Source organism: Pteropus vampyrus, unplaced genomic scaffold (assembly GCF_000151845.1).
Source record: "Pteropus vampyrus isolate Shadow unplaced genomic scaffold, Pvam_2.0 Scaffold1000005145, whole genome shotgun sequence".
NCBI classification, from domain to species: Eukaryota; Metazoa; Chordata; class Mammalia; order Chiroptera; family Pteropodidae; genus Pteropus; species Pteropus vampyrus.
Genome location: NW_011919547.1, coordinates 8,549 through 17,453, shown reverse-complemented (window position 1 = coordinate 17,453; position 8,905 = coordinate 8,549). Strand labels below are relative to the sequence as shown.

Genomic DNA, 8,905 nt, shown 5'->3' with positions numbered 1-8,905 from the left:
ATTTTTCATGCCACGCAAGCAAGCAGGGTTACACAGGCTGAAATTGGCAGTTAGCGTATGAGCTCATCGTTACAAGTTTCACGATTAACAGAATGTGGTTAGGGGTTCCAGAAACTAGGCCTAAGGTATAGACTTCCTTTGTCCAGTTTCAGGTTTTAATTATCCTTTAACCCTTTCACATTTCAGCAGGCTATTACACTAGCACTAAAGATTAGTCAATCTATTTTTTTGCTTCACATTATAGAGAAACTAAAGATGTTCCTGTTCTTTTGTCTACATGTAATGGGGAATTGCTTCTACCATAATTCCAGTTTGCCTGTCTCCTAGGCTAAGTGCCCCTTCAATAGTTATGCTAAATAGTGGAAAGTCTTCCAGAACAAAGAGATTTGGAGATTTGGCGGGCTCTTTTTCAGATCCTGCCTTTTTCCATGCCCCTCCTCCCTCGCTGATAAAAGATGCTGAGGCTTGAAGGTGTACTACAGTTGAACATGAGAAAAGTAGAAAGTCGCCATTTTGTTGCGGTGCCAGGAAAATCGCTGGGATAGTATCTCCTGGAAACTACTGTAGCTGAGCTATCTGGGACGTGTGTCGGCAGAGGTAAGCAGTATATTTGTTTACCTTGTCAGCCTTTTTGCTTGATTTCTGCAAGGTCTGGGAGAATTTAGAAGAGCTGGCTGACTTTTTCCTCTCTAATACATTTAGATGTGCATGAAAACTATTCGTAGAGGGAAGCTATTTGGACTTGGTGACTCCCAGTTTTCTATATTGAAACTTTCCTCACAGTGGTTATGGTTTTCTGTGCTTTTGTCTTTCGTGCTGTTATATGAAGGAAATACCATGGGGGATAGGAAGCCTTGGCTTCTTTAGCCAAGCTGTAAAAAGCCTTAATTGTTTTTGTCTTTGCTAAAGTTATTCTTTATTAGAAAATCTTTTAATTTGGAAAATATTTATGGAAACTCATGATAGCAATTGCTTCATTAATCTTGGTAGAAATACCACATTTTAAAAATGAATGGATAGAAGCAAAATGAAATATTAAGCTTTTGAATTAATACTTCAAAATATACTTGTTCTGGGCTGAGTAAGTAAAAAATGGAATAAATCGTTGGGGTTACATTGTGTAGGGTGCATCTTAAATTTTTTGTTTTCCTAGTTTCCTCTTATAGTAAAAGCAAACATTAACAGTATGGACCAAGAGTTGTTAGTAATCTCTACAGGAAATTTCTTTTGTTCTGTAGGTTTCTCCTTGTCTGGTCTTAGGGGTGATCTGCCAGGTTCCCTAAAGGTAGCAGTACCTTGCGGATTTTGGAAGCAGCCTTGTTTAATATTTACCAATTTGTCTAGTTCTCCTGCCTTATCCGTTATTAGATGTTGGAAGAGATTTTAAAGGATGTAAAAGGTGATCAGAAATCTGACAAAAATGGAAGCTGATTTTGTAAAGTCAGATCAGAACTACAAGGACAGTGTCAGCATCTTCCAGGGGCTTCCTGCTGAGTCTGTTAGAAATGCAAGCACAGGCCAGTACTGCCTGAGGCAGTTTGAGTCAAACTAAGGAAAAGTAATTGAGAGGGTCACTTTTAAAAATGGCAAGTCTCCTTTGTCTATCCCTAATTGTCTTTCCCTGTCCCTCTTAAAAATGTGGAAGAAGTACTAAAAAAAATTTGCGTAATCACCTTATAAGTAGACTTGAAGAAGCTCCAAGCTAACAGCTTCTATAGAGATGATAATTGGTGGAGAAGTTTTGCCTGAAAAGAGAGATTTGGAGATTCCAGCTCTTTTGTAGATCTTGCCCCTTTCCACGCCCCTTCTCCATCTCTTTGTGGTAAAAGATGGCCGTGTTGAGATTTTCTGTTAAGTGGATTTGTAAGATAGGATTTGTAAGATTCTTTTAAGTGAATTGAGAAAACTAGAAAGCTGCCATCTTGTTATGGCACCAGGGGAGTTCACGGTCGGGATGCTGCTAGCTCCTGGAAACAGCTGTAGCAGAGCGATGATGTTGGAGTGTTGGCAGAGGTAAAAAGTATCTTTGTCTATCCTGTTGGCCTTCGTGTTCTGTATATGCTGGGTTTTGGAGAATGTCCAAGTGCTGCCAGTATTTTTCCTCTAATACATTTAGGTGGGCACGAAAAATGTTTCACCCTTTTCTTTATTGAAAGTTTCCTGCCATTTTGATGAGGGCCCATTGTAAAAACACAGGTCTTCATTTTTTATCCCTGTTCCTCTTTTCCCTGCCTCAAAAGCTGTGAAAAATAACTAAAAGATCTTAGTATAATCACCTTAGCAATAGACAGGCACCAAGAATAGGAGTGAAAAACTTTCCAATATATCAGTCACAGGGAAGTGATATCTTCAGGCGCCAGCCCCCAGGAAAGCACTGACAGCCACCAAGATGCAGATAACGAAACTGCCTGCTAGGCCCTGTTTGATCTAAGAGTTTCCCCGGAAACATTTATCTTTGTGTAAGACGTTTACAGCCAACATCTGCTTTCTGTAATCGCTCGCTAGCTTGTTCAGCAGACCACCAGGATATGGTCTTTAGCTTTATAAGCTGCTTCCTTTGGAAGTTTGGGGCTTATCTCCTCTGACCCTACATGGTAGAGAGTCATTCGCCGGCCGGCTAATAAAAGCTCACAATTCATCTCAATTGGTTCTGTGGGTCTTAGAATTGATTGCGCCCCAGCAGTAGGAGCCCAGTAAACAGCTTTCACCCGCCTCCCACTTTCTACCATTGCTTTCTGGGTTTCCTCAATAAAATTTACCTGCTGAGCTCTTCTCATTTTCATGCTTATGTAAATCCCAGGTGGACATATAATAAAATTCCTAGTCACGGTCTGCAGTCTTATGCGAAAATTCGAAGTGGTGTGAGGTCATTGTCTCTTGTAAGTTTAGAGTGGCAGTTTAAAGTATTCATGAAGCCAGCTTTTGATCAGATACTGAAAGGTTTTCTGTGGATTTGACTGGCTGTTTGCTTCTAGGTGGTGTTGAGGTACAGCAGGGTAAGAGGCTGGGGTCAGCCATAAGGTGAGGTTTTGGGGCCTCATGGACAAGAGTGCTGGGTAGGACCCAGGAGGGTGGGTCTCGGTGTGATTTGCCAATCATTGTGAACTGGGAGGGTGGGTCTTGGTGTGATTTGCCAATCATTGTGAACTCAGGCGTCAGTGCTCTGATCTGCAGCCTGGGCTAAATCTTAGGTACACTCCACCATAACTGCGCGTCACATCTATCTTACCGAGCATGGACACATGTGGCCAGGTGTGAGTGTTGAGTCACATTCTTGTGACCCAGCATGAACCCAGGTATTCCTTCTGCAGGCAGACTTTGCTCTGCCTTTTCAATAAGCACACTGGAGTTTTCTCAAAGCTTCTGGAAGCACCTTTGCGGGGAGGTAGTCATTGTACGTTTGCAGACCCCAGGTGGTGGGCGGTGGGACTGCAGTGAGAGAAATGGGGCGGAGAGGCTTTGCCTGCATCATTGCTGTGGGGTGTGGGGTGGGGTATTGAACTTCATAGGACCCAGGAGAGGAATGGTTTGATGTGGAAAACTTGGTCATGTTATTGTTTACTTGAGGTGTAAGATAGGGAGGGTGACTAGTACTTAAGACTTGTTTATCTATCTTTTGCTTCATAATATACAGAAACTAAAGATGTTTGTGTCTATATCTAATGGGGAATTGCTTCTACCATAATTCTAGTTTGCCTGTCTCCCAGGCTAAGTGCTCCTTCAGTAGATGTGCTAAATAGTGGAGACATCTTCCAGAACAAAGAGATTTGGAGATTTGGCGGGCTCATTTTTAGATCTCGCCTTTTTCCATGCCCCTCCTCCCCTGTTGATAAAAGATGGTTGGGCTTGAAGGTATATTTTGTTGAATTTGGGAAAACTAGAAAGTTGCTTTTTTTTTTTTGTCTCCAGAATTAATGGCCGGGATACTACTAACTCCTGGAAATTGCTTTGGCTGAGAGGTGTTGGACATGTGGCCCAAGAGGTAAGCAGTATGTATATTTGTTTACTCTGTCAGCCTTTTCGGTCGATATCTGCAGGGTTTGGGATAAATTAGAAGAGGTAGCCGAGTTTTTTCTCTCTAATATGTGTAGATGGGCACGAAAACTATTTTGAAGCCAAACTACTTGCACTTAGTGTCTCCCAGTTTTCTTTACTGAACCTTTCCTCGCAGAGCCGGTTATGTTTTCCTGTGTGTTTGTATTGTCTGCTGTGATAAGGAAATACTATGGGGATAGGAAGCCTGGTCTTTCTTGGCTAAGCTGTAAAAAGTCTTATTGCTTTATGTCATTGCTAATGTTATTGGGTTGATGATCAATTGTTTGTATTGAAAAACCTTTTAATTTTGAAAATATTTTTGGAAACTCACGATAGCAATTTTTTCATTAATACTGTTACAAATAAGAATAAATGGATAGAAGCAAAATGAATTATTCTTAAGCTTTTGAATTACTTCTTCACCTTTTTGGGTATTATAATCGATGGTAATATCAACATCAGGGTAAAAAAGTGGAAGGGAAAAAACAAGTTTCCCAACAAGGCGTAACTTTTAAGAAATATCGTTAATAGAACATTTGGAGAATCAGTTTTGATCTCTTAGTCTGGGCAATGCAAGTCAAGAATGGAGTAGATTGTAGGGTACATCTTAAATTTTGTTTTCCCGTTTTCCTCTTATGGTAACTGTAAACATTAACAGTATGGACAAACACTTTGTATTATTCTCTGCATGAATCTTCCTTTGTTCTGTAGGTTTCTCCTTGTATGGCCATAGGGATGATCAGGCAGTTTCCGAAAGGTAGCAGTACCTTGCAGGGTCTGAAAACAGTCTGGTTTAATAATCACTAATCTATGTAGTTCTTCTGTCTTATCTCTGTTTCAGAATGTTGGAACAGATTTCAAAAGATGTAAAAACATCAGAAATCTGACAAAAATGGAGGACGATTTTTCAAAGCCCGATCATAATTACAAGGAAAGTCTCAGCATTTTCTAGGGTCTCCCTGCTGAGTCTATCAGAAATGAAAATACAAGCTACTACCGCCTGAGGCATTTTGAGCCAAAGTAAGGGAAAAAATTTGAAAGTGCCAGTTTTTAAAACACAAGGTCTCATTTGTATGTCCCTAATCCTCTTTTTGTGTCCTTAAAAATTGGGAAGAAGTACTAAAATACCTTAGCGTTATCACCTTATCTGTAGACAGGAAGAGGCTACAATCTAACATCTTCCACAGATATGCTAATTGGTGGAGTAGTTCTGTCTGAACAGAGAGATTTGGAGAATCCCCGCTCTTTCTTAGATCCTGCCCCTTTCGACGCCCTTCCTCCCTCCTCTGTCGATAAAAGATTTCTGCTTGAAAGTTCAGTTTAGTGGATTTGAGAAAGAAAGCTGCCATCTCGTTATGGCACCAGGAAAATTTATGTTTGGGATACTGTTAGCTCCTGTACACAGCTGTAGCAGAAATGATGGAGGAGTGTTGGCAGAAGTAAGCAGTACCCTTCCTTGTTCATCCTGTTTTCCTTTGTAGTCTATTTCTGCAGGGTTTTCGAGAATGTGAAGTGCTGTCAGGGATTTTCGTCTAATACATTTAGATGGGTGTGAACCATTAGTAAAAGTGAGAACTTGGACTTAGTGACTCACACTATTTATTGAAAGTTTCCTGCCTGTTTGAAAAGGGCCACTTTTAAAAATACAGGTCTCCACTGTGTATTCCTGTTCTCCTTTCTCCCGCCTCCTTAAAAGTTGCGAAAAATAAAAGATCTCAGCAATAGACAGAAAGGCTGCAAGTAGGAGCCCAGTAACCAGCTTTGACCTCCCTCCTACTCTGTACCATTGCTTTCCGTGTTACCTCACTACAACTTACCTGTTGAGCTCTTCTCATTTTCATGCTTATGTAAATTCCACGTGAGTGTATAATAAAAATCCTAGTCGCGGTCTGCATCGTTAGGTCTAAGTTAGAAGTGGTGTGAGTTCATTGTCTCCTGGAAAATTCGGTTGGCAGTAAAACAACATTTGTGAAGCTAGCTCGTTGTGCTTAGATACTGATGGGTTTTCTGCGGTTGACTGGCCGTTTGGTCTCAGGAGGAGTTCGGGTGCAGCGGGGTAGAGGGTGGAGTCATGCATGAGGTGAGGTTTTAGGATCAACGGGACAAGAGTTCTGGGAGTGCTGGTCCTGGGACAATTTGCCAGTCTGTGAACTCAGGCTCGAGGGATGTGGTCGGTTCCTGGGCTAAATCCAACGCGATCCCTCCATGCTTTTCATCGCCTACCTTTGAGTCACATTCATGTGACCGAGCATGGACACATGTGACCTGGCATGACTCTTCCCGTTCTTGCGACCCAGCATGAACCACGTATTCTTTCTGCAGGCAGACTTTGCTCTGCATTTTTATTAAGCACAATAGAGAAGTTTCAGGAGGCTTTTTTGGTGGTTCCATTGTGGTGAGGGGGTCGGTGTCCCTTTGGCTCCCCCAGGTGGTGTGTGGTGGAACTGCCATGGGAGGGAAAGGTTTATGAGAAGCTGCCTGTGTGCAAGGAATGGTGTAGGGTGTGGATAGAAGGTTGATCAGAGGAACTAGGAGAGGATTATTTTGGTGTGGAAAACTTCGGGTTTTGTTATTTGTGATGTAAGATAGTAAGCGTGCCTAGAAGCACTAAAATTGGTTTATCTATTTTTTGGTTTATATTATATAGCAACTGAAGATATTTGGGTCCATCGGTGTACAGGTAATGGGGAACCGCTTCTATCTTAATTCTAGCCCGCATTTCCCCAGGTCTAACAACAACTTTCATAGAGATTCCGATTGATGGAAACAGTATTTGTGAATAAAGAAATTTGGAGAGTTTAGATCCTGCTTGTTTTCATCCCTCCTCCCTCCCTTGGTTTTTAAAGATGCTTGGGCTCGAAGGAGCATTTAGATTGGATTTAAGAACTAGAAAGCTGCCATCTGCTTAGGCACCAGGAGAATTAATGGCTGGAATACTGCTATCTCCTGAAAAGTACTGTAGCTGAGAGAGACCACAGGTGTGTTGGCAGAGGTAAGCAGTGTATCTATCCCATCAGCCTTTTTAGTATATTTCTGCATGGTTTGGGTGAATTTAGAAGAGTTGCCAGTCTTTTTTACTAAGATGTTAAGACGGTTGTAAAAAAAATATTTGCGAAGCCAGCTACTTGGAATTAGCCACTCTCGGCTTCCTTTGTTGAAACTTTCTTTTCATGGGTGGTCATTGTTTTCTGTGACTGTGGCTTTTGTGTCATTTTCATAAAAAAGGAGATGCCTTAGGAGATGAGAAATGTAAACACAGGCCACAAGTGCCTGAGCAGACCGAGCTAAACAAACAAAAAACATGGAAAGGGCCACATTAAAAAATACAGACTACAGTTTTCTAGCCTGGCCCCTTAAAGATGGTGAAGGAAAGATAAAAAAGCTTTGGTTATAATCATATTAGTAGTAGACACCGAAACTGCTAACATGAGCCTGGTAACCGATCTCGGTCCTCCTTCCATTCCCCGTATCAGTGTTTTTAGGGTTGAGTAACACGACTTAAAAGTTTTCATTCCTTGTCTGCAGTGTTTGCTAGAAGGTATAAGTGGTGTGAATCTATCGTACCTTAGATGGGCAGTTAAAATTATGTGCTTCCTTTTTGGAGCTCTAGGGTTGTCTCGATTGAGCTTTTCCTTCGAGAAAAAATCCTTTCCTCCCCTACATCTGTTTTTTTGTGTGTTCTTTGCCATAAGGAGGTACTGTAGGGATAGAACAGAATCATAGTTCCCTATGAACCTGCTATTCCAGGTGGCCTCTGGGATTCAGGAGTGAAATGATTATACATTGCTGTCTGTGGAGATGATGTGGGTTCTCTTTATACCAGATGTGGTTTTTTTCTGTCTTGTCCATGTTATAGGATTTTGGTTTGGTGTCAACCATCTGAAAGGTGCACTGATCCTGGTGCACCCGGTGGCTGGCCTTGGCAGCTTTCAGGGGAGGGTGCCATGAGGGGCCTCAGCCCAAAAGAGACCTTCCTCAACTCCACCTTTCATTACCTTTCAATGCTGTATAAGTGCTATTATGGTAAAGCTCACCCAGAGCCATGAAAGAGCTGGTTTGTGGTCGGAGGGGATCCGAGACACCATGTGCACTCTGCCATCCTGACAGCCTGTGTCAGGAAAGTCTGTAATCTTTGTTTCTGGGAGCAATCCTTTGAATCTGTGAGGGCTGCATTCTTTGCACTGTTTTGTGGAGTTGTTTCCTTTCCTCCAATGAACAGGGAGGAGGCTCACCGGTTTGAGTTACTATCAGAATCTAAAATCCTACCTTCAATGGCCAGTGGATCCTTTGACTTGGATTAACTTCTAAACAAGTAAGACATTTTCTTTCTTTGGATGTTATTGTTGGTTTTTAATATTTGATTGGCTTAAGACTTGATTTGATTAAATGGACTTGTTATCATGAAATGTATTTACTGGATTCACAGAAATAAAGTCATATTTTCTGTTACAATTGTGTCAAGAAAGTAGGGCAGGTATCAATGCACTTTGAAATCTCAGTTGTAACAAATGTAGGTACAAATAAACGGTTTATAGGTAAAACATTAAGTTATTGCATTGACATTGTGTGTATATCTATGTGCCTATATCTATATATAAGTATTTATATAGATATACATATATAGATAATTTTTCCTGTGTTTTTAATAATTTGAAACTTGAAATTTTTGCTTGGTTAATAAAGTGATACATACTCACTGAAAATCTCAACATTTCCAAATAAGATAAAGTAATGAAGCACAAAGTATGGGACATAGATTTATTCAATCTATCTTAACGGAAGCAAGTATACTTGGTTCTATTTGTAAATGTGTCTTTTGCCACCACAAAAAGGTATGTGCCAACAGGTAATACGTTCAAGAAATTAAATC

General features: G+C 41.0%; 1 long non-coding RNA gene across 2 annotated transcripts; it reads left to right on the top strand.

Moving 5' to 3' along the window:
- The first annotated feature begins 204 nt into the window (after positions 1 to 204).
- On the top strand, positions 205 to 8,304 carry LOC111735675. 2 transcript variants are annotated; one of them, XR_002778913.1, is made up of 4 exons: positions 205 to 597; positions 3,910 to 3,982; positions 6,882 to 7,027; positions 8,255 to 8,304. It is a non-coding gene; the product is annotated as an uncharacterized LOC111735675 (long non-coding RNA). The 2 variants fall into 2 exon arrangements; XR_002778912.1 differs by lacking the exon at positions 8,255 to 8,304 and having other exon boundaries at positions 6,882 to 7,366.
- The last annotated feature ends 601 nt before the right edge of the window (positions 8,305 to 8,905 follow it).